The following is a 26,490-nucleotide window of genomic DNA, read 5'->3' as shown; positions in this document are numbered from 1 at the left end:
AATCTCTGCAGGCACTGAAAGGATGTGGGCCTGGAGTCAGACCAGGTAAGAACAACAGATTTCCTTCCCTAAGGGACATAAGTGAACAATTTTGTAACAATGGATCCATGGTCATCATCTGACTTCTAACAAATTCAAATGTCACCATCGGCCTTGGTGGGATTTGAGCTCAGGTCTCCAGAGCATTACCCTGGGTCTCTGGATTACTGGATCAGTGACAATACCACTACACCACCGCCTCCCCAATAATTAGTCACAGGTAAAGGCTCACATTGTAATGAAGTTGCTGTGAAATGCCCCAATTCGCCACAGTCCGGCGCCTGTTCAGGTCAATGCATTGAACCAGCACGTCTCTCAGAATGTGGGAGGAAATTTGAACACCCAGAGGAAATCCATGCAGATACAAGGAGAATGCGCAAACTCCATCCAGACAGTCATCCAAGCCAGGAATCGAACTCTGGCCTAGAGCGCTGTAAAGCAGCAGTGCTAACCACTGTGCTACCATGCCATTAAGGACTCATCAGGTAGTTCATACTCTAGCAAGCCAACCACATTAGCCTGACTGAAGTCATCATAGTTCCTGCCTCGTCAGTCAGGGGAAAGATTCTTTCTGCAGCCAGTCTGCCAACGTGCTGGTTTGTGAATCTCAAATCTCTCATTCTTTGAAACTCTGGAAAATGCAAATGAAATATTCTTTGAATAAGAGGTGATTGCGCTGAAACTTAGAAAGGAAGGATTCACAGTTTGATGTGAAGGTTTCAGAGAGAGCGCAGAGAAGATTCCCAAGAATGGTTCCAGGGATGAGAGGCTGTGGATAGATTGGAAAAGCTGGAGTTATAGACTCTTGAGGGTAAATTTTCCCATCCCACCCGCCCACCACGGGGATTGGAGCGGGCGAGGGGTGGACCATGGAACAGTCCGTTGACCTCGGGCGGGATTTTCCAGATTTGGGGCGAGAGCAGGTAGAAAAATCCCACAATGGAAGAGGCTGTTCGGCCCATCGTGTCTGTGCTGACTATATGGACAGATTTGAGAGAGAGTCTGTTCCCATGGGCAAAAAGGTTAAGAACCAGAGGACTCACATTTAAAGAGACTGGCAAAAACAACCAAATGAAATATGAAGAATAGAATATTTACACGGTGAGTGGTTAGGATCGATGAGAATGCACTGCCTGAGAGTGTGGTGGAGGCATATTCAAACACAGATTTCAAAAGAAATTGGATAAGAACCTGGAGACAAACATTTGCTCAGGTTAAGATTCTTGCATTGAGCTAGGATGGATTCAAAGGGCTAAATGTCTTCCTTCTCTACACAGGGACAGAGTTTGAACCCTTTATCTTCTGGCTCAGAGGCAGCTTTGCTACCACCAATTGTTGACTGCAGTTCAAGTGCTGAAGTTACTTCCAAATGTGTTGCACAGTTAAGGTTTTAGTATGTTACCGATGCAATAATTGACGATGCTATATCCTTTTATCAAACCTTCTGCTATAACGGTGCCCTAAAGAGCTGTGACTGGGGGATGTTTAAATGTTTACCACCACTTCAGAGTCATAGAATCCCGACAGTGCAGAAGTAGGCCATTCGACCCATTGGGTCAGCACCAACTCTTGGACAGAGCATTTTACCCAGCCCACCCCGTCCTATCCCCGAAACCCCACGCATTTACCCCACTAATCCCCCTAACCTACACATCATTGTACACTAAGAGGCAATTTAGCATGGCCAATCCATCTAACCTGCACATTTGTGAACGCTAAGGGGCAATTTAATATGGTCCGTCCACCTAGCCTGCACATCTTTGGACACTGACGGCAATTTAGCATGGCTAATTCACTTAACCTGTACATCTTTGGACACTAAGGGCAATTTAGCATGGCTAATTCACTTAACCTGTGCATCTTGGGACACTAAGGGGCAATTTAGCATGGTCAATCCACTTAACCTGCACATTTGTGGACACTAATGGGCAATTTAACCTGGCCAATCCATCTAACCTGCATATCTTTGGACACTAAGAGACAATTTACCATGGCCAATCCAACTAGCATTTATTCCCCCTTTCATTGTTATCCTGTGGTTTGCATTTCAAGCCTTTTCTCTCTGAGACAGGCTGGCATCAAAGGCATCACGGGGGGCATGGGGCCTTTCAGTCAATGGAGCTGCTTTGGTAATCGATGCTGTACACCAGTTTGGAGCAATGGGTGGAAACCTGGCTGGTTGCTGGGAATTCCACGGAAAATGAGTAAGGGCATTCTGAATCATTGTGGGCATTGGCTTAGAGAGGAAAACTGCTCCTCATTTTCCAAGAGATTGTTAGTCCCACTCGTATAGGAGATCAAAAGAAAGCCAGAAGGTACAGTCAGGTTGTGGCAGGGCAGACAGCTTTTCCTCTGTAGCTGACTGCTGTACCGTACCTGGAGCATCCAGCAGAGCTGAAATTAAATCTCACTAAAATGAAATGAAAGTTGATACAGCGTTTCCGAAACGGACAGTGATCTGTTCACTGACTTTAACGTTGTTATCACAAGTAGAAATCTAAAAGATGTGTTTCAATTTTATCTTAATATCCAGCTCAATAAACATTTGAACTTCAAAATTGCTGCTGTAACACTTCATGTGTCGCACATTCTGTTTCAATCACTGGGTCCCTACAGTGCAGAAGGAGGTCATTCGGCCTATTGAGTCTGCACCAACAACAATCCCACCCAGACCCGAGCACTGTAACCCCACGTATTTACCCTACTAATCCCCAAGGCACCAGTGGACAATTTACCATGGCCAATCCACCTAACCTGCACATCTTTGAATACTAAGGGGCAATTTAGCATGGCCAATCCACCTGACTTGCACATTTTTGGATACTAAGGGATAATTTAGCTTGGCCAATCCACCTAACCCGCACATCTTTGGACATGAAAGAACAATTTAGCATGGCCAATCTCCCTAACCTGTACATCTTTGGATTCTAAGGGGCAATTTAGCATGGCCAATCCACCTAGCCTAGACATCTTTGGACACTAAGGGGCAATTTAGCATGGCCAATCCACCTAACCTACACATCACTGGATTATAAAATGGGCAATTTAGCATGGCTAATCCACCTAGCCTAGACACCTTTGGACTAAAAGGGACAATTTAGCATGGCAAATGCACATAACCTGCATATCTTTGGATATCAAGAAGCAATTTAGCATGGCCAATCTACCTAACTCGTACATTTTTGAACTGTGGGAGGAAGCTGGTGCACCCAGAGGGAACCCATGCAGACACAGGGCGAACGTGTAGACTCCACGCAGACTGCAACCTGAGGTTGGAATTGAACCCGGATTCCTGGTGCTGTGAGGCAGCAGTGCTAATCACTGTGGGACTGTGGACATTCAACTAAGGTTTACCTGATATACCTGAAACAGGTGAATCCTGCTTTACAAAATCATCATACAAGCATTTATCTCTAAATGTGCCAGCTTGATTCAGTTGGTGGTACCCTCACCTCTGTGTTTCAGAAGGTTATTGGTTTGAAGCTCACTCCAAGACCTAAGTATACAATTTGTAAATGAGTGCAGCGCTAAGAGAGCCCTCCTGGTTGGCCGAACCAACCAAGACTCCAAGTAGCTGGCACACTCACCTCTCAGCCACCAAGTTGTGAGCTCAAGTTTCCACTGCTGAGACCTGAGTGCTCAATTGTGGCTGGCACCTATGTACCATACGGAGGGAGTGTGACACAGAGGATACTCTGGGTGAGATCTTAAACTGAGGGTGCCCTCGGGTTAGAGATCCCACAGATTCTTCAGCCAGAGAGTGGTGAATCTGTGGAACTCTTTGCTGCAGAAAGCTATGGAGGCCAGGTCATTGGGTGTCTTTAAGACAGAGATAGACAGGTTCTTGATTAATAAGGGGATCAGGGGTTATGGGGAAAAGACAGGAGAATGGGGATGAGAAAATATCAGCCATGATTGAATGGTGGAGCAGGCTCAATGGGCCGAGTGGCCTAATGCTGCTCCTATGTCTTATGGAGTTGTGGTCTTAACCCTTTGAAGAAAAGCTGGGGTAGTCTTTTTGGTATGCTGACTCCTATCCTCCAAACAACATCACAGAAGCTTATCAGCTGGTCCTTTATTAGATTGCGGTTGTGGGAGCTTGCTGTGCGTACAATGGCTGCCATGTTTCCTCCGCTACAACAGTGATGACACTCCAGAAATGGACGTAATTGACTTTGCAAAGTCCTGAGGCTATGAAAGATGATTAATATGTCACTATTTTATCTTATACCTATTGTTCAACCTACACCATCAGAACTAACTGACTGGCCATTGATAGGTAATGGCCTAGTGATATTATCGCTTGATTCTTAATCCAGAGACCCAGCTAATGTTCTGGGTTTGAATCCCGCCACGGCAGATGGTGGAATTTGAATTCAATAAAAAATATCTGGAATTAAGGATCTACTGATGACCATGAAGCCATTGCCGATTGTCATAAAAACTCATCTGGTTCACTAATGTTTCTTTGGGGAAGGAAATCTGCCGTCCTTACCCGGTCTGGCCCACATGTGACTCCAGAGCCACAGCTTGACCCTGAACTGCTGCCTTTGGGCAACTAGGGATGGACAATAAATATTGGCCAGTCAGCGACACCCATATGCCACAAACGAATAAAATGAATCTCACTTGCTCTCTGTGGAATCTTGCTGTGCATAAATTAACAGCTGCCTTTGCTTACATTACAATAGTGACAAACTTCAAAGGTTATTTGCTAATTGTACATGATATCCCAGAGGAGATGTAAATGCTAGGCAATGCTTTCCTTTCCAAGAGTGATTCCCAACCTTCAATTTTGCAGAGATTTCATTCTATTAAAGCCCTTTATTAAAAAAGAGAAATGAAAGTCATGACCAGGATTCACATTCTCAACAGAAATAATGTGTAAAAATATTTACTGACAGGCTGGCTCCAAGGACAACATGGATGCATGTGGTCTAACTGAACTCAATGCAACGGCATGGTGGCACAGTGGTTAGCAGTGCTGCCTCACAGCACCAGGGACCCGGGCTTGATTCCAGCCTCGGATCACTGTCTGTGTGGAGTCTGAACATTCCCCCTGTGTCTGAATGGGTTTCCTCCAGGCGCTCCGGTTTCCTCCCGCAGTCTGAAGATGTGCCGGTTAGGTGGATTGGCCATGCTAAATTGCCCCTTTTAGTTCAAAGATGGGTAGGTTAGATGGATTAGCCATGCTAAATTGTCCCTTTTAGTCGAAAGATGCATAGGTAAGGTGGATTGGTCATGGTCAATTGCCTCTTTTAGTCCAAAGACGTGAGGTTAGGGGGATTGGCCATGCTAAATTGCCCCAAGTGTACAAAGATGTGCAGGTTAGGTGGATTGGCCATGCTAAATTGACCCTTAGTGTCCAGGGATGTTTGGTGAATTAGTGGAGTAAATGCCTTAAATTACGGGGTAGTGGGGGGAGCTGGGAAAATGCTCTGTTGGAGAGTTACCAACTCACCAACAGAGCATTTTACCCAGGTCCAGCCCATCTTTTACCCACCTTTATATCCGTAACCTTACATATTTACCCCCCCTAATCTCCCTAACCTCCAGATCTTTGGACACTAAGGGGCAATTTAGCATGACCAATCCACCTAACCTGCACATCTTGGGACACTAAGGGACAATTTAGCCAAGAATCCCACTCAGGCCCTATCCATGTAATCCCACACATTTACCGTGATAATACCGCTGACACTAAGGGGCAATTTAGCATGAACAATCCATGCATCTTTGGACTGTGGGAGGAAACATGAGCAACCAGAGAAAACACATGCAGACACGGGGACAACATGCAAACTCCGCAGAGTCACCTGAGGCCGGAATTGAACCTGGGTCCCTGGTGCTGTGAGGCGGCAGTGCTAATCACTGTGCTAACCACACCGTCACCAACCCCTCTCATCTCAGGGATCAGACTGGTGACCTTTAGTTGCACAAGGACAAGTTGACAAGCCGTGGCTGGCTATCCTAGCTGATCCCTATCCCGTCTTCGGAGCCCACCCCTAGGAATTCACTGCCTGGCCCTTTGGCTCATTCATCCCTTGTCTGGACCAAGAAGGCTGAGGCCAATTCTAACGTACCGCATGGATGCTATGGGGCAGTTTTTAATGCGCTGACTGCCACATTACTTTAGATAAATTTTTCTCCATATATGTTAGGCACTATTCTTAACTCGCATGGATAGTATTACTTTTCATCTGTAGAGAGCTTGTTAATAAGAAGTGCTGACTTCATTAATAATAGATATTAATTGTATTTATCATAATAATATATAATGCTACCTCACTACCCTATTAATAAATATATCATATTTACCTCACATTACAATTGTGAATATATGTTAAAAGTACTTAATTGGCTGGAAACCGCTCTAAGATCATGAAATGTGCTACATAAATGCACAAGCTTTTATACAATACACCGACAGCGTTATGGGAGACATGGTGGGACGGTGGTTAGCATTGCTGCCTCACAGTGCCAGGGACCCGGGTTTGATTCTGGCCTCAGGTCAATTCTGTGTGGAGTTTGCACGTTCTCCCCGTGTCTGCGTGGGCTTCCTCTGGATGCTCCAGTTTCTTCCAAAGATGTGCGGGTTAGGTTGATTGGTCCAGTTACAATGCCCTTTAGTGTCAGGGGATGGTCGGTAGGCTAAATACATGGAGCTAAGGGGATAGGGGCTGGGTGGGATTGCGGTCAGTGCAGACACGATGGGCCAAATGGCCTCCTTTTGCAGTGTTGGGATTCTATGATCTGGGATAGGCCATTTAGGATTGAGATGCAGTGAAATTTTATCACCCAAGGTTGGTGAACCTGTGGAATTCTCTATTGCAGAAGGCTGTGGAGGGCAAATCACTGAATATATTCAAGAAGGAATTAGATAGATTCCTCGCCTTTAAAGGTGTTGAGGGGAATGGGGAGGCCACAGGGTGATGGAGTTGAGGGTCAGCCATGATCATACTGAATGGCGGAGCAGGGCTTGAAGGGCTGAATGGCCTCCTCCAACTCCCTTTTTTTTTAATCTTTCAATTATCTGGTAGCTATCACAAGGCTGTTCCTCGGAGGATGCGGTCCACTAATTGCCTGCTGCATTTCTCTTAATGTTAGATCTGTTTCTGTACTTCAAAAAGTAATTAGAAAAAGGGGAAGTGATATTTCTGAAACAGAAAATACTCTGAGGGGGAGTCTGACAATGCGGATGCTGAGACGACTTCTCCCCCTCATGAGGGAATCTAGAAACAGGAGGCACAGCTCTAAAACATAGAAACTAGAAGGAGCCCTTCCAGCCTGCCCCACCAATCATTTTGATCATGGCTGATCATCGAATTCAATATCCTGATCCCCACTTCCCTCCGTACCCCTTGATTTCCCCCCCAAGAGATATATCTAATTTTTTCTCAAAATCACACAACATTTTGGCCTCAACTACTTTCTGTGGGAGTGAATTCCACACATTCACCACCTTCTGGTGAAGAAATCTCTCCTCGCCTCAGTTCTAAAAGATTTATCCCTTATCCTCAAACAATGACCCCTAATTCTGGACTCCCCCACCATTGGGAACATTCTTTCTGAATCTATGATGTGGAGTTGCTGGCATGGGACTGAGGTGTTCACAATAAGAAGTCTCACAATACCAGGTTAATGTCCAACAGGTTTATTTGGTAGCACGAGCTTTCAGAATGCTGCTCCTTCATTAGGTGAGTGCAGGTGTATAAAGTGCAGCTAAATAAACCTGTTGAACCTTAACCTGGTACTGTGAGACTAGTTACTATTTCTGAATCTACTCTTCTAACCTTGTTAGAATTTTATAAGTTTCTATGAGGTCCCCTTTCACTCTTCTTAACTCCAGTGAACATACACCTAAAAGATTTAGTCTCTCCTCATATGACAGACCTGCCATCCCAGGAATCAGCCTGGTAAACCTTCACTGCACTCTCTCTATGGCAAAGACATCCTTCCTCAGATAAGGACACCAAAACTGCACACAATACTCCAGGTGTGGCCTCACTAAGACCTAGGGACCCGATCAGAAACTCCAAGGTATTTTATGAAGTTGACCTAGATCCCAACCTTTACATTTGATTTTGGCCTCACCAACGCCCTACACAATTGCAGAAAAACATCCCTTTTCCTCTGCTCAAATCCTCTTGCCTATGAAAGCCAACATACCATTTGCCTTCTTTACTGCCTGCTGTATCAAAGAAGGGTCTCCCATTTAAGATGGAGACGAGGAGGATTATTTTTCCCTCTGAGACGTTTGGTTCTGTGGAGTTCTCTCCTCCAGTCAGCAGTGGGGGTGCTGGGTCATTGAATATCTGAGTTAGACAAATTTTCAATTGACAAGGGGGTCATGGATTCTGGGAGGCAGACAGGACAGTGGAGTTAAGGTCACAATCAGGTCAGCCATAATCTTATTGACTGGCAGAGCAGGCTGGAGGGGCAGAATGGACTATTCTGTTGTGAGTCTTTCTTTTTGGTGAATCTCCCCTTCCTGTCTTCTTCTCCCCCCGCAAACCTTTCACTCTCCCTCTCTCTGCGGGTGGGGAGCATCCCTGTGCACCGGCAGTAGTAAAATCCTGAGAACTTGTACAAAATAATGGAGAACATGCCCCTGTCTGCATCAACAGGGATGAAGTGGAAATGTTCAAGAGCTTCAAGTTTCTAGGTGTCCAGATCACCAACAGCCTGTCCTGGTTTCTCCATGCCGCAATAGAGTTAAGAAAGCCCAACAATGCCTCTATTTCTTCAGAGGCTAAGGAAATTTGGCATCTCCGCAACAAATCTCAGCAATTTTTACAGATGTACCATAGAAAGCATCCTGCCCGGGTGTATCACAGCTTGGTATGGCTTCTGCTCTGTCCAAGGCCGCAAGAAACTTCAAAGGGTGGTGAATGAAGCCCAGTCCATCATGCAAACCAGCCTCCCATCCAATGACTCTGTCTACACTTCACACTTGGAAAAGCAGCCAGCATAATCAAGGATCCCACGCACGCTGGATATTCTCTCCTCGACCACGTTTCATTGGGAAAAAGATACAAAAGCCTGAGATCACGCACCAACCGACTCAAGAACAGCTTCTTCCCTGCTGCCATCAGACTTTTACATGTAGCATGTGGGGAGGGGAGAGATTCAGCCCTCAATCTAACCATTACCAGCCGATCTCCTCCAGAGAGAGATTTTTAATGATAAGTCGGATATAAGAACATAAGGATTAGGAGCAGGAGTAGGCCATCTGGCCCCTCGAACCTGCTCCACCATTCAATAAGATCATGGGTGATCATTTCGTGGACTCAGCTTCACTTACCCGTCCACTCACCATAACCCTTATTTCCTTTACCGTTCAAAAATCTATCTATCCTTGCCTTGAAAACATTCAATGAGGTAGCCTCAACTGCTTCACTGGGCAGGGAATTCCACAGATTCACAACCCTTTGTATGAAGAAGTTCCTCCTCAACTCAGTCGTAAATCTGCTCCTCCTTATTTTGAGGCCATGCCCCCTAGTTCTAGTTTCACCCGCCAGTGAAAACAACTTCCCTGCTTCTATCTTATCTAGTCCCTTTGTAACCTTTTATGTTTCTAAAAGATCTCCCCTCATTTTTCTGAATTCCAATGAGTGTAGCCCCATTCTACTCGGTTTCTCCTCATAAGCCAACCCTCTCAACTCCGGAATCAACCTAGTGAATCTCCTCTGCGCCCCCTCCAGTGCCAGTAATTCCTTTCTCAAGTAAGGAGACCAAAACTGTAAACAGTACTCCTGGTGTGGCCTTACCAGCACCTTATACAACGGCAACATAACCTTGTTGTTTTTAAACTCCATCCCTCTAGCAGTGAAGGACAAAATTCCATTTGCCTTCTTAATTACCTGCTGCACCTACAAACCAACTTTTTGCCAGTCATGCACAAGGACACCCAGGTCCCTCTGTACAGCATGCTGCAATTTTTTGACCATTTAAATAATAGTCCATTTTGCTGTTATTCCTACCAATGGGAATACCTATAAGAATTCCCATCAATAAGAGGATCTGGAGTTCCTGGGAATCCACACAATAACTGGGATTGTGGGGCAGTTGAAGGAAAGGCCATAAAAGAAAACTTAAATCTAGATTACATATTCTCGAGAGTACGTGTAAGATTAATCAACCTATTCCACACAAAATAACAATGATGTCACATCAGCATTGATTACTCAGTCTCCTGTCAACCTACTTCTCAAAACTGTACACACACATATGTGAACTGTTATTCAGGAACCAAAAGGAATGAGATATCTCACTTTAAAAGGGTCCCGCTAATAGGTGGCACGGTGGCACACAGCTGTTAGCATTGCTGCCTCAACAGCACCAGGGACCCAGGTTCAATTCCAGTGTCAGGTGACTATCTGTGCAGAGTTTGCACAATATCCTTGTGTCTGTGTGAGTTTCCTCCGGGTGCTCTGGTTTTCTCCCACACTCCAAAGATCACAGAAGGAGGCCATTCATCCATCGAGTCTGCACTGGCAATAATCCCACTCCAGGCCCTATTCCCACAACCCCAGGAATTTACTCCTCTAATCCCATTCATCCCGGAACACTAACAGGCAATTTAGCTTGACTAATCAACCTAACCTGAACATCTTTGGACTGTGGGAGGAAACTGGAGCACTCAGAGGAAACCCACCCAGGCATGGGGCAAACGTGCAAACTCCATACAGACATTGACCCAAACCGGGAATCAAACCCAGGCCCCTGGAGCTGTGGGGCAGCAGTGCTTATCACCGTGCCACCATTCTGCCCAGATGTGCGGGTTAGGTTGATTGGCCATGCTAAATTGACCCTAGTGTCAGCGGGATTAGCAGGCTAAATGAGGGCTATGGGAATAGGGCCTGGGTGGGTTTGTGGTCGGCACAGACTCGATGGGCTGAATAGTCTCCTTCTCTACTGGAGGGATTCTTTGATAACGGGATGCCCTTCCTCACAGTGACCCTGATGGAGTGACTCCCTTTTTATCAGAGCTCCTCAGGGCGACATTACCTCTTCAGTGAAAGCCCTTTTAAAGGGGTGAACCTGGTAATGATACTGTCTACCTTTCAAAAGAAAATTGTTCTATCTCTTTCGTCTTACAAAAAACTCCAGGCATGAATATTCTTGCTATGAAAGGCGACCTGATGATGCAACTCTTTATTTAAAAGGTTCTTTAATAAGGAGATCCCACCACCTGCACCCCCCGCCCCTGCATTTAATATTTTATTAGTGTCACAATTAGGCTGACATTAACATTGCAATGAAGTTACTGTGAAAAGCCCCTAGTTGCCACTCTCCGGTGCCTGCTCAGGTACTCTGAAGGAGAATTTAGCAAGGCCAATGCATCCTAACCAGCGCGTCTTTCAGACCGTGGGACGAAACTGGAACACCCGGAGAAAACCCAGACACAGGGAGAATGTGCAGGCTCTGTATAGACAGTGACCCAAGCTGGGAATCAAACCCGGCTCCCCGGCGCTGTGAGGCAGCAGTGCTAACCACTGTGTCACAGGAATGATTAGGGCGTCCAAATGAGATTTTAATAAAGACATTCTCTGAAAGGCCTCTGATCAATTTTGTCAAGGCCCTATCTTCGAAACATAGAACATTACAGCATAGTACAGGCCCTTCAGCCCTCAATGTTGTGCCGAGCTATGTCCAAACCCAAGATCAAGCTATCCCACTGCCAATCATTCTGGTGTGCTCCATGTGCCTATCCAATAACCGCTTAAAGGTCCTAAAGTGTCCGACTCCACTATCACAGCAGGCAGTGCATTCCACACCCCAACCACTCTCTGAGTGAAGAATCTACCTCGGAATCCCTCCTATATCTCCCACCATAAGCCTTATAGTTATGCCCCCTGGTAACAGCTACATCCACCTAAGGAAATAGTCTCTGCACGTCCACTCTATCTATTCCCCCTCATCTTATAAACCTCTATTAAGTCGCCTTTCATCCTGCTCCGCTCTAAAGAGAAAAGCCCCAGCTCCCTCAACCTTTCCTCGTAAGACCTACCCTCCAAACCAGGCAGCATCCTGGTAAATCTCCTCTGCACTCTCTCCAATGCTTCCACATTCTTCTTATGTGAGGTGACCGGAACTGAACACAATATTTCAAATGTGGTCTCACCAAGATCTGGTATAGTTGCAGCATAACCCCACGGCTCTTAAACTCAAACCCCCTGTTAATAAACGCTAACACACTATAAGCCTTCTTCACGGCTCTATCCACTTGAGTGGCAACCTTCAGAGATTTGTGGATATAAATCCCAAGATCTCTCTGTTCCTCCACATTACTCAGAACGCTGCTATTGACCCTGTAATCCATATTCAAGTTTGTCCTACCAAAATGAATCACCTTGCACTTATCAGGGTTAAACTCCATCTGCCAATTTTCGGCCCAGCTCTGCATCTTATCAATATCTCTTTGCAGCCTGCAAGAACCCTCCACCTCATCCACTACTTCACCAATCTTAGTGTCATCAGCAAATTTACTAACCCACCCTTCAGCCCCCTCTTCCAAATCATTGATAAAAATCACAAATAGCAGAGGACCAAGCACTGATCCCTATGGCATACCACTGGTAACTGGCCTCCAGTCTGAAAATTTTCCTTCCAGCACCACCCTCTGTCTTCAACGAGACAGCCAATTACTTATCCAATCGGCCAAATTTCCTTCTATCCCACACCTCCTTACCTTCTTCATGATCCTACCATGGGAAACCTATCTTGTACAATTCCAAGAACAAGAACAAAGAACAACACAGCACAGGAACAGGCCCTTCGGCCCTCCAAGCCTGCACCGATCATGTGTTCCTAACTAGACCATCCGTTTGCCAGTCTGCTCATGTAGCAATCTAGATAAGTCTTCAATGATCCTAACATGTCTGCCTCAACCACCTTGCTTGGCAGTGCATTCCAGGCCCCCACCACCGCCTGGTAAAATACATACCCCGCATATCTATATTGAACCTTGTCCCCCTTACCTTGAACTTGTGATCGCATTTTTGACCTGGGTAAAAGCTTCCAACTGCTCACTCTATCTATGTCCTTCATAATTTTACAAACTTCTATGAGGTCGCCCCTCAACCTCTGTCTTTCCAGGCAGAACAACAATAGTTTACTCAATCTCACCTCATAGCTAAGGCCCTCCGTACCAGGCAACATCCAGGTAAACCTTTTCTGCACTCTCTCCAAATCCTCCATGTCCTTCTGGTAGTGTCGCGACCAGAACTGGACGCAGTATTCCAAATGTGGCCTAACCAACGTTCTATATAACTGCAACATCATTTGCCAACTTTTATACTCTATGCCCCATCCAATAAAGGCAAGCATGTATATGCCTTCACCATCTTTTCCACCTTTGTTGCCACCTTTAAGGATCTGTGGATTTGCACACCCAGATCCCTCTGTGTCTCTATACTCCTGGTGGTTCTGCCATTTATTGTATAGCATCCCCCCTGCATTAGATCTACCAAAATGCATCACTTCACATTTATCTGGTTTAAATTCCATCTGCCATTTCTCTGCCCAATTTTCCAGCCTATCTATATCCTGCTGTATTCTCTGACAATGTTCATTACTATCCACAGCTCCAGCAATCTTTGTGTCATCCACAAACTTACTAATCGGACCAACTGCATCTTCCTCCAAATCATTTATATATAGCACAAACAGCAGAGATCCCACTACACAGCCCTACGGAAAACCACTTGTCATAGACCTCCAGTTAGAAAAAGACCCTCCACTGCTACCCTCTGTCTTCTATGGCCAAGCCAGTTCTGAATCCATCTCGTTAGTTCGCCCTTGATCCTGTGTGATTTAACCTTTTGCTCCAGACTGCTATGAGGGACCTTATCAAATGCCTTACTACAATCCATGTAGACGAGATCCACGGCCCTTCCCTCGTCAATCATTTTTGTCACCTCCTCAAAAAACTCAACCAAATTTGTGAGGCATGACCTCCCTCATACAAAACCATGTTGTCTATCACTAATGATGATATTCCGTTCTAAATGTGCATAGGTCCTATCTCTAAGAATCTTCTCCAACAATTTCCCTACCATGGATGTCAAGCTCACTGGTCTATAATTACCCGAGTTATCCTTGCTATCCTTCTTAAATAATGGGACTACATTTGCTATCCTCCAATCCTCTGGGAACTCACCTGAGTCCAATGAAGGAACAAAGATTTCTGTTAGAGGCCCAGCAATTTCATCTCTTGTCTCCCTCAGTTATCTAGGACAGATGCCATCTGGCCCTGGGGATTTGTCTACCTTAATGCTTTCTAAAGCACCTAACACTTCCTCCTTTGTAACTGTGATTTGTTCTAACGGGTCTACACATCTCTCTGAGATACTACCAATCAACGTGTCCCTCTCCCTTGTGAATACCGATGCAAAGTATTCATTAGGATCTCACCTACTTCCTTGGGTTCTAAGTATAATTCCCCTCCTTTGTTGAGAGATACGACTCTATCTCTGACAACCCTCTTGTTCCTAACATATGTATAAAATGCCTTGGGATTCTCCTTAATCCTGTCTGCCAAGGACATTTCATAACCCCTCTTTGCCCTTCTAATTCCCTGTTTGAGTTCTCTTCTACTTTCTCTGTGTTCCTTCAGTGCTTCCTCTGTTTTTAGCTGCCTGGACCTTACGTGTGCCTCTTTTTTCTTTTACTCCCTCCCTAAATCTCTCGGCCTTTCTAAGTCTCTGTGGCTTCCTATAACCCGTGCATCAAAACTTATCCATTTGATCAGGCTTACTTGTCCGAATCTTATCAGGTTTTTAACAAAAGTTCTTTCATGGGATGTGGGTGTCATTGGTGAGACAAATATTTATTGCCTATCCCTAATTGCCCTTGAACTACCATGTGGTGTAGATGCACCCATGGTGCTGTTAGGAATGGAGTTCCAGGATTTTAATCCAGCGACTGCAACGGAACGATGGTATATTTCCAAGTCAGGATGGTGAGTGGCTTGGAGGGGAACTTGCCGGTCCCGGGTTCAAATCCCACCAATGGCATTTGGTGATATTTGAACTCAGTAACAACAAATCAGGAATTACAAGAGTTGTGATGACCATAAAAACATTGTCAATTGTTGTAAAAAAATCTGATTCACTGATGCCCTTTCCAACATCATGTGCAGCCCACAGCACAAGGACAGGCTATTCGGCCAACTGGCCTAAGCTGGTGTCATTGACATACCAAGCCCCTCCTAATTTAATAAAACAACAAAATATCACCGATGCTGGAAATCTGAAATAAAAATGCTGGATAAGCTCAGCAGGCCTGGCAGCAGCTGTGGAGAGAGAAACAGAGTTGACTTTCCGAGTCTGTGCGTCTCTTCTTCAGAGCATCTTACACACCTGAAGAACAGTCATTCCAACTGGGATGTCGACTCTGTTTCTCTCTCCACCTTCTTCATTCACTCCCATTGGCAGATCCGTGTATCTCTTTCTCCCTCATGCCTATGATAGAATGACAGAATCCCTACAGTGCAGAAGGAGGCCACTTGGCCCATCCAGTCTGCACCAACCACAATCCCAACCATGCCCTATCCCTGTCACCCCATTCATTTACCCTACCTCGTCGTCCTGACACTAAGGGGCAATTTAGCATGGTCAATGCACCTAACCAACATGCCTTTCATTGTGGGAGGAAACCAGAGCACCCAGAGGAAACCCACGCAGACATGGAGAGAATGTGCAGACTCCACACAGACAGTGACCCAAGCTGGGAATTGAATCCAGATCCCTGGCATGGACAGGCAACAGTGCTAATCACTGTGCCACCATGCTGCCTCCTATCTGACCTCCAGTGAACAAGGCTCCAGACTGCTGACCTGTGGTCAGAGAAGTTACGTGCAGCATGGTGGCAGAGTGGGTTAGCACTGTTACCTCACAGTGCCAGGGGCCCGGGTTCGATTCCCGGCTTGGGTCGCTGTCTGTGTGGAGTCTGCATGTTCTCCTACAGTCCAAAAAAACATGCTTGTTAGGTGCAGTGGCCATGCTAAATTCTCCCTCTGTGACCAAACAGGTGCCGGAGTGCCCCCTGCCACGTCTACGTGGGTTTCCTCCAGGGCCTCCTGTTTCCTCCCACTGTCCGAAAGATGTGCTGGTTAGGTTGTGCTAAATTCTCCCTCAGTGTTCCCGAACAGGTACTGGAGTGTGGTGACTAGGGGATTTTCACGGTAACTTCATTCCGGTGTTAATGTAAGCCTAATTGTGACACCAATAAATAAACTTAAATTAACTTTTTCTAAAAAGACAAGGAAACAAACAATACACTGAATAATAAATCCTCCTGGGACTCAGCATCCTTTGCGCAGCACTTCGCAAGCAAGCAGTTTAAACCTAAGCAGGAAATATATTTTATGTATGGCATGGCGAGAGTAATATCTCTGCCCCCTGATGTGCAGTGAAATCAAAAATGATAATTGAATGCATTAAGTTACTCGCTGACAGCTGCGATGCATTTCTTAAACAACTCTAAACCTCCAAAAAAAAGCCTCATCATTAATCATATCACATATCGATCGATTAACTTTAAATAACTGAAAGAAGTGAAACTTCTGTTTCACTGGATTGCGAGGCTTTTAAACTGGTGTTTGTTTTTAAGTGTATTTATTTATCAGTGTCACAAAGTAGGCTTACATTAATGCTGCAACGGGGTGGCAAATTGGTTAGCAGTGCTGCCTCACAGCGCCAGGGACCCCGGGTTCGATTCCCGGTTCGGGTCTGCGCGGAGTCTGCATGTTCTCCCCGTGTCTGCGTGTGGTCTCCTCCGGGTGCTCCGGTTTCCTCCCACAGTCTAAAGATGTGCGGGTTAGGTTGTTTGGCTGTGCTAAACTGACCATAGAGTCCGGGGGATTAGTTGGGTAATTATGTGGGGTTATAGGAATAGGACCTGGGTGGGGATTGTGGTCTGAGCAGACGTGATGGGCCGAATGGCCTCCTTCTGCACTGTAGCGATTCTATGATTCTAAGTTACAACTGAAGTCCCCTCATACACAGCTGTGACAGATATTTTCCTCATTCTGTCACAGAGGATTACTTGGAATTTTTTTTAACAGAATTTGGGCAATTGCACATGTAATTCCATCCATTTTTTCCATCTGCGAGCCTTGCAGTTAGCACTGTTGTGTCACAGCGCCAGGGATCCAGTGTCAATCAGGGCTTCAGGTTACTGTCTGCGTGGAGTCTGTACATTCTCCGTGTGTCTGTGTGGGTTTCCTCCCACAGTCCAAAGATGTGCGGTTTAGGTTGATTGGCCGTGCTAAATTGACCCTAGAGTCAGAGGGATTAGCAAGGTAAATGCGTGGGGTTACAGGGATAGGGCCTGGGTGGGATTGTGGTCGGTGTGGGCTTGATGGGCCTCCTTCTTGCACTGTTGGGATTCTATGTGTGGTGGCTTGGTGCAGTGAGAACATAACAGTTGCCAAGACTATCAGTGGGTGGCACAGTGGTTAGCATTGCTGCCTCACAGCTCCATGGACCCGGGTTCGATTCCCAGCTTGGGTCGCTGTCTGTGTAGAGTTTGGACCTTCTGTCCGTGTCTGCACGGGTGTCCTCCGGGTGCTCCGGTTTCCTCCCACAGTCTAAAGATGTGTGAGTTAGGTTGATTGGCCATGCTAAGTTGCCCCTTAAAGTCCCAGTCTAATGCGTCAATTAGAGAGATTGATAGAGTAAATATGTGGGATTACAGGGGTAGGGCCTGGGTGGGATTATTGTCAGTGCAGACTTGATGGGCCGAATGACCTCCATTGCACTGCAGAGATTCTGTATTTCTACGAATAACTGTCCAGTGACCGAGAGCGACAGCAATTTGTTCATCAGCTGATTAGACCCAACTGTGTGTTGAGTGCAAAGTCCATGTGGAGGGTCATGTTGATCAAACTCCTGCTCAGCCTAAAACCAAGAGATACAACTTCATAAAAGACATGCTGGTTAGGGTGCATTGGCCACGCTAAATTCTCCCTCAGTGAAACCGAAGAGGCACCAGAGTGAGGCGGCTAGGGGATTTTCACAGTAACTTCATTGCAGCGTTAATGTAAGCCTACTTGTGACACTAATAAAAGAACCTTAACTTCACCTTCAAGAACCTGCCATTTCACTTGGGCTTGGTAGCAGCAAAGTTCACTCTATTTGGGTGCTGGGGGGTGGTTAGCCTCTTTATCAACTCTAGAAACTCGATTCCATAATCGAATGACTGACAGGCCATGCAATAAGGGAGTTTTCCTTTGTTCGTTCATGGGATGTGGGCATCGATATCTATGCCAGCATTTATTGCCCATTTCCTAACTGCCCTTGAGAAGGTGGTGGTGAGCCGCTATCTTGAACCATTCCAGTCCGTGTGGAGTAGGTACCTTCCCAGTGATGTCAGGGAATGAGCTTTAAGATTTTGACAGGGCAACAGTGAAGGAACGGCCAATATATTTCCAAGTCAGGGTGGGGAATGACCTGGGGGGGAACTTGCAGGTGGTGGTGTTCCCATGTGTCTCTTGCCCTTTAAGATGGTAGTGGTCACGATTTTGAAAGGTGTTGTCCAAGGAGTCTTGGTTAGTTGCTGCACAGCATCTTGTAGATGGTACACATTGCTGCCACTGCACATCCAAGATGGAGGGAGTGGATGAGGTGCCAATCAAATGCCCTTACAAAAAGGGTTTCTGGAAAATAATGAAAGGGAAATGCTTGAAGCCTCAAATGCATACTGCTGCCATGGGTGTGGTTTCTTAAAGCACTGCAGTTTGCCAACAATATTTACTTATACTGATATAGCACTTCTCATGTAGTGAGACATTCCAAGGTGCTATACTGGACTACGATCAGGTAGAAATTGACAGCATCATTGAATCATGGAATCTCTACCGTGCTGAAGGAGGCCACTTGGCCTATCGAGATTTCACTGACACCAATTCCACCCAGGCCCTAACCTGTAACCCCACGTATTTACCGTGTTAATCCCACTGACACTAAGGGGCAATTTAGCATGGCCAATCTCCGTACCCTGTACATCTTTGGACACTAAGGGGCAATTTAGCATGGCCAATCCCCCTATCCTGATCTTTGGACTGCGTGAGGAAACCAGAGCACCTAGAGGAAACCCACATAGACATGGGGAGAATGTGCAGACTCCCCACAGACACTGACCCGAGGCTGGAATTGAACCTGGGACCCTGGCACTGTGAGGCAGCAGTACTAACCAACGTGCCACCATGCCACCCATAAAGCAACTGAATCATAGAATCCCTACAGTACAGAAGGAAGCCATTCAGCCCATTTTGTCTGTACCAACCACAATCCCTATTCCTGCAATCCCTAGCATTTACCCTGTTAATCCCCCTGACATCAGAGTCAATTCAGCATGGTCAGTTCCCCTACCCTGCAGATTGTTGGACACTAAGGGGCAATTTAGCATGGCCAATCCAGTAACTTGCACATCTTTGGAGTGTGGGAGGAAACCGGAGCACCTGGAAGAAGCCCACGTGGATACGGGGAGAACGTGCAAACTGCACACAGACAGTGATACGAGGCTGGAATTGAACCTGGGACCCTGGCGCTGTGAGGCAGCAGTGCTAACCACTGTGCCAACTTTTCTGCCCGGCTTTGAACATGTGAGGTGAATGTGATAACCACTTCACCGCAAAGGAGATATTTATGGCAGATGGTCAGAGGGGCAGTTTCTGTGCAGAATCTTTAAAAAAAATTATCGGGAGAAGTGGAGAGGTTTAGGGACGGGATCCCGTGCCTTAGGCCCAGGCTGCTGAAGGCACAGCCACCAATGGAGAACTAAGGGAATTGGAGGATGGACAACTCTGTTGTTACACAATTGCATTGTACCTGTGTGTAAACTTGGGACATATTAGTGAAAAAAAAATCACACACAAAAAAGTATGAAGAGAAGAGTGAATTGTTCTCCGACACTATCATCCATCACCCACGGGTAGCATGCTTGCTGACTTAACCAGCCATTATATCATTTGCCACTGTCATTAATTAATTAGTGTTGTTTATCAGGATGCATCCAAATGGTCGACTGTGCTAATCAGATTCAGAGATGAAATTGTTGGAAATAGTTAGCCAAGGAGAAAGGGAGAGGTAAAGAGAGAGAGAGAGGACAGAAAGAGAGGCGGGGGGAAAAAAAAGGGAAAGAGAGATAGAAGGAGAAATAGAGAGGGGGAGGCTAGAGATAAAAAAGACCGAGGGAGTGAGAGAAGGAGAAATACAGAGGGGGAGGAAACAGAAAAAGAGGAACGAGAGAGTGAGAAGGAGAGGTAGAGACAGGAGGAGGAGAGAGAAAAAGAGGAACGAGAGAGAGTGTGAGAAGGAGAAATACAGAGAAGGAAAAATAAAAAGAGGAATGAGAGAAAGTGAGAGAAGGAGAAATAGAGAGGGGGAGGAAAGAGAAAAAGAGGAATGAGAGAGTGAGAGAAGGAGAGGTAGAGAGAGGAGGAGGAAAGAGAAAAAGAGGAACGAGAGAGAGTGTGAGAAGGAGAAATAGAGAGAAGGAAAGATAAAAAGAGGGATGAGAGAAAGTGAGACAAGGAGAAATAGAGAGGGGGAGGAAAGAGAAAAAGAGGAATGAGAGAGCGAGAGGAGGAGAGATAGAGGGCGAGGAAAGCGAAAAAGAGGAACGAGAGAGTGTGAGAAAAGGAGAAATAGAGAGGGGGAGGAAAAAGAAAAAGAATGAGAGAGTGCAGGAGAAATAGAGGGAGGGGGAGGAAAAAGAGGAACGAGAGAGAGAAAGAGAAATAGAGAGAGGGGGAGGAAAGAGAAAAAGGGGAACAAGAGAAAGTGAGAGAAGGAGATTTAGAGAGAGGGGGAGGAAAAAGAGAAAGTGGAACGAGAGAGTAAGAGACGGAGAGTTGGAGAGGGGGGAAAGAGAAAAAGAACGAGAGACTGAGATGGAGAAATAGAGAGAGAAGAGGAGATTGAAAATGGAGAGAGAGAGGGAGAAAGAGAGAAGGGGGAGGAAAAAGAAAAAGAGCAAGACAGAGAGAAAGAGAGAGGGGAAAGAAAAGGAAGGGAGAGTAGGGGAGTCTGACCTGGTACATAACAGACTGAAGTTTATGTTAAACAATATCAGATGCCGCCAGCAGATGAACTCCTGTCCTCCTGTAGGTCCCTGCTGATTAGAATGGTTTGGTTCAGCCGAGCTGTGGCGAGCTAGCGAGAACGTCCGCAAGATAACGAACATTTCGTGCACAATTAACCCAGGGTCACTCCGTATCAGATGGAACTTGCAAGCCAAGAGTTCCCCGGGGTGGGCTTCCCCCACATGGCCTCACGCTTCCCCAGTCCCTAGGAAGCGATGCCTGCCACAACTGTGGGGGGGGGGGGGGAGGGGGGATAGGGAAGAGTGCTTGGCTCACACATTCCAGGAGAGGTGAGATTATTCCTAACCATCTTTAACCTGTGTGGGATTATCAGCAAATTGATGTTGTACTGGCTTTGTAAATCTGTACACTAGGCCTCGTCGACTCAAGATCAAGTTAAAACATTCCAACCATCAGAATTAACCCTGATTTAAAAAAATTAAGTATCTCAGCCGAGCAGAAACTGTTTCTTTTTCCCTCCTCCCTAAATATTTATGAATTAGTGTTTACAGATTGCATAAACCAAGGCTGAAATCCTAAAAATCAAGAGGCAGGTCTGTAATTCAATGCTTTAAGAGGTTGCATGGTTACAGCAGAATCCAGACACGCTACAAGCTTCTCCCTCTCTCTCTCTCTGTGGTCAGTCGTTACACTGCTGGCACATTCAAATCTGTATTATCTGCCTGGCTGCTTTTAAAGTTTCCAGGCCTTCATGGTTTGACCTGTTCTTGTGCGGTTGTATTATGAAAACACACACAAACACACACACACACATACACAAACACACGCAGAGACACGCATAGTGCATTGACATCTAACATATCAATGGCAAAGCAATAGACTACACCTTCCAATCTCAAAGTGCAAAGTCCCCCCCCATCTCTCTCTCTCTCTCTCTCACACACACACACACACACAGTCCCCTCTGAAATCACTTCCTTGTGGCTATTTACACTAACTCAGAAGTCAGGCATTCACATAATGTCTACTTAGCATTTTTTTTTACAAGCGATGCATTCTAGTCTAGAGAGGAAGGAAGGAAGGAAGGAAGGGATGGTAGGCTTATTTATTTAATTCTCTCTCTCTGTATGTAAAGGATTGAGGGTTGAGAAATTGTACCGTTACCTTTTGCAAGTCACACATCCTGGATGGCCAGCGAGGTTCCCATTCCTTGTCTGGTGAGAGTGATGGCCAGGGGGTGGAGGAGGAGAGGAGAGGAGGGGGGAAGGGAGAGGAGGAGGGGGTTTCTCCTTGCTCTTGCACGGGAGTCAGTCTGCCTCGGTGGAGCAGTCTCTCTCTCTCTCTCTCTCTGTATCTCCTTTAGTAGATTTGCCTTCCACCAGAACTGCTGCCTCCCCTGCTCTGGAACAAGGAGTGAAATAAAAATGCTGCCGTCATCGGCAGCGGAGCTGAGATGTTCACCAAAAAAAAAGCCCCCAAAACAAATCTCAGCACTGGATGTAGCATTTACACACACACACACAGAGGCACCAACTGGATAAACAAGAGCGGGGATAGGGACACACACACACAGAAAAATTAATCGACACTAATGCACACAAAAAAAAGATCCACAGACCCAGCTTGCTATTCTCCCCACCACCTCCTGCAGCCCAAACAGAGGAGAGAGAGAGAGGTTTCCTTTGCGGGGAATTACACTGTGCCCATCAACCAGGGAACTAGCCAGGGTGCTGAAACCTCCAGCCAGCCAGCCGACCGGCCGGCCCCCACCTCCCTCCCCAGAAGTAGACTCCGCGTTACAGAAACGTGCTCAGAAACATGAGGACGGTCTTAATATAGAAGCAGCAACGCTTGCTTGCAATCATTTTGCCGGCGATAATTAAATCCTCGCCTTTTACTTAAGGGTGGTCTGAGGTTATTTATATGCTTCTGGTGTGTGTGTGTGTGTGTGTGTGTGTCGTGGCCTCAGACCCTTGCTTTCGATACCGGTAAACCAGGCGCAGATTCCAACAGCCAGTTCACACGCGATTTTATTCTCCTTGTTAAGGGGGAGGGGGCCGGGGGGGGGGGGGGGGTAGTGGAAATCCACCCACCCTCAAACCCCCTTCCCCCACCCTGCCTTCGCTGTATTTACACTATTAAATCGCCTTAACGAATGCTGCATTCGGTTCCCTGCATGCAAAATATTTCAGCTAGTCACGACTTACTGTAGTTTATCTGTTTGTGTGTGTGTGTGTGTGTGTGCCAATAACCATTTTCTCTGGGCACTGGTGTCCTAGTTGAATATGCATTTGTTGGATTCACCAGAAGGACTCGATCTTCCTTACAAAATAAAAAAAAAACAAAATGATGAGATCAAACTCATTGGATTCTGAAATAATGCAGCAGGAGATATTGAGAATGAAGATACCAGCCGGTTCCACTGGGTTACTTTTAAATTTTCCCAGTAATGATTACAGCAGGAGAACATGGTATGTGCTTATTTAGCTACCTGAGATGCATTGTAAGCATATCTAACCCACATTCTCCCTCACTCCAACAGCAACCCCCCTCCCTCACTGACATTTTCTGGATGATGCTTGTAAAGGATTCCAAGCCACTATTGCCAGGAGAGAAAGGATTTCCCCCAGTGACCTGACCAGCCTCCATCCTTCAGTCAAGAGGACTCCGAGTTGGTGGACTGGTAAACATTCAAGAATTCTGTGACCAACTTAAATGGGTACGCCACCATAGTAATAGACTTCATTCGTAAATGTGTGGCCAAATTCCCCTCCGGTTCTATTTTCCAATGATACTGCTGTAGTGGATCGGATCTCAAGCAATGATGAGATGGAGTTCAGGAAGGGGGTAGAGGGCAGAATTCTCCGGCCACATTAGCCTAAACATCAGAAATTCCCACCCGACTCTCTATGGAGTTTCACATTGCCCGCGACCCGCCTGCTAAAATTTAAATAGTGGGCGAGATGGGAGAATTCCGGCCAGGGAATCTGGTGAACTGGTGTGGCGACAGTAATCTCTCCCTCAGTGTCAACAAGATGAAGGAGATTGTCATCGACTTCAGGAAGCATAGTGGAGGACATGTCCCTGTCTGCATCAACGGGGATGAAGCAGAAAGGGTTGAGAGCTACAAGCTTTTAGGTGTCCAGACCACCAACAACCTGTCCTGGTCCCTCCATGCCGACACTATAGTTAAGAAAGTCCACCAATGCCTTTACTTTCTCAGAGGACTAAGGAAATTTGATATATCCACTTTGACTCTCACCGACTTTTACAGATGCACCAAAGAAAGCATCCTTTCCGGATGTATCACAGCTTGGTATGGCTCCTGCTCTGACCAAGATCGCATGAAACTACAAAGGATCATGAACGAAGCCCAGTCCATCACTCAAACCAGACTCCCATGCACTGACTCTGTCTACACCTCCCGATGGATTGGAAAAGCAGCCAGCACAATTAAAGACCCCACGCACTCCGGACAATCTCTCTTCCACCTTTTTCCATCGGGAAAAAGATACAAAAGTCTGAGGTCACATACCAAGAACAGCTTCTTCCTTGTTGCCATCAGACTTTTGAATTGACCTACGTCGCATTAAGTTAATCTTTATCTACACCCTAGCCAGGATTGTAACATTACATTCTGCGCCCTCTCCTTTCCTTCTCTATGTACAGTATGCTTTGTATGGAAAGCATGCAAGAAACAGTACTTCTCACCGCATGCTAATACATGTGACAATAACATATCAAATCAAATCAAATAGTAAGTGCATAGAAGACAGTCAAAAAAGCTAATCTGAGTGTTTTCCAAACGGAAACCATGGATGAACAGGAATACCACTGCCGACTAGAAGTCCAGGGCTGAGTCGTTCAAGTTAGGTGACCCTGATCTATACAAGAAATACAGATAGGACCTACGGAGCAGAATCATCAAATATACCAAGATACAGTACTGGACCAAGCTAGAGTCCCAGGCTAGCCAAACCAACATCCACCAATTATGGCAAGGTCTGCAAGACATAACAGGCTACAAGGTGAAGGTGAGTAGAATCGTCGGCAACAATGCACCCCCCTCCCTGTCCTCAGTGAGCTCAATGCATTCTATGCTTATTTGAGCATGAGGTCAGCGACAGCATGTCTTCCACTCTGAGAGCCTCGGTCGAACCTGTAGCTGAAGTCACCATTACAGACATCAGATCAGCCTTCTTGAAAGTTAACATAATGTGACTGGCCTGGATGCGGTAACCAGATGAGGACTCAGGTCCCACGTGGACCAGCTGGCGGGGGGTATTTACAGGAAATGCTTCACTCAGGCTGGCTGATGCATTTGCCTACATCGCAAGTATGGCAGCATGGTGGCATAGTGCTTAGCACTGCTGCCTCACAGCTCCAGGGACCTGGGTTCAATTCCCGCTTGGGTTACCGTCTGTGTGGAGTCTGCATGTTCTCCCTGTGTCTGCGTGGGTTTCCTCTGGGTGCTCCAGTTTCCTCCCACACTCCAAAGATATGCAGGTTAGGTTGAGTGGCTATGATACATTGCCCCTTAGTATCAAGGGATTAGAAGGTTAAATGTGTGAGGTTATGGGGAAAAATTGGGTGGGATTGTGGTTGGTGCAGATATGATGGACTGAATAAAACATAGAACATAGAAAACTACAGTACAAACAGGCCCTTTGGCCCACAAGTTGCGCTGATCATATCCCTACCTACTAGGCTTACCTATAACCCTCAATCCCATTAAATCCCATGTACTTATCCAGAAGTCTCTTAAAAGACCCCAACAAGTTCATCTCCATCATCACCGAAGGCAGCTGATTCCACTCACCCACCACCCTCTGGCCTCCTTCTGCACTGTAGGGATTCTATGATTTACTTCAGAACTAATTATTGACTGCAAAACATCTTGGATTGCCACGAGCATCTGATAAATGTTTCTCATCTTATAAGACAGAGAGGCTCATTAAAACTCAATGGGGACTTAACACGTGGCATGGTGGCACAGTGGTTAGCACTGCTGCCTCACAGCTCCGGACACCTACGTTCAATTCCCGACTTGGGTGACTGTGTGGAATTTGCACATTCTCCCCGTGTTTGCATGGGTTTCTTGCGGGTGATTTGGTTCCACCCACAGTCCAGGTTAGATGGATTGGCCATGCCAAAGTCTCTCTCAGTGTCTCAAGATGTGTAGGTCAGATGGAGTAGCCATGGGAAATGTGGGATTACCGGGATAGAGGGCCTGAATAGTTGCTTTGAAGGAGAGTCAGTGCAGATTCAATGGGCTGAATGACCTCGCCTGCACTGTAGGGATTCTATGATTCTATGACTTGTAGTCTAACATAGGTTAATTAAGTCAAACTCTGGGTGGGTCACTTTGTCAAAAGGGTCCTACAATAAACTATTGA

At 46.1% G+C, this 26,490-nt stretch overlaps 1 protein-coding gene across 1 annotated transcript in view; it reads right to left on the bottom strand.

Moving 5' to 3' along the window:
- Nucleotides 1-22,521, bottom strand: part of tmem266 (transmembrane protein 266) — a 144,547-nt gene extending 122,026 nt beyond the window's left edge. Inside the window, exon 1 of the mRNA XM_080216292.1 lies at nt 22,259-22,521. The gene's annotated coding sequence lies outside the window, so the exon portion shown is untranslated. The remainder of the gene's footprint in view (nt 1-22,258) is intronic.
- Nucleotides 22,522-26,490: the final 3,969 nt, after the last annotated feature.

Source organism: Carcharhinus amblyrhynchos, chromosome 32 (genome assembly GCF_965287045.1).
Source record: "Carcharhinus amblyrhynchos chromosome 32, sCarAmb.v2.hapA, whole genome shotgun sequence".
Classification (NCBI taxonomy): Eukaryota; Metazoa; Chordata; class Chondrichthyes; order Carcharhiniformes; family Carcharhinidae; genus Carcharhinus; species Carcharhinus amblyrhynchos.
This window is presented reverse-complemented; position numbering and strand designations above follow the sequence as displayed.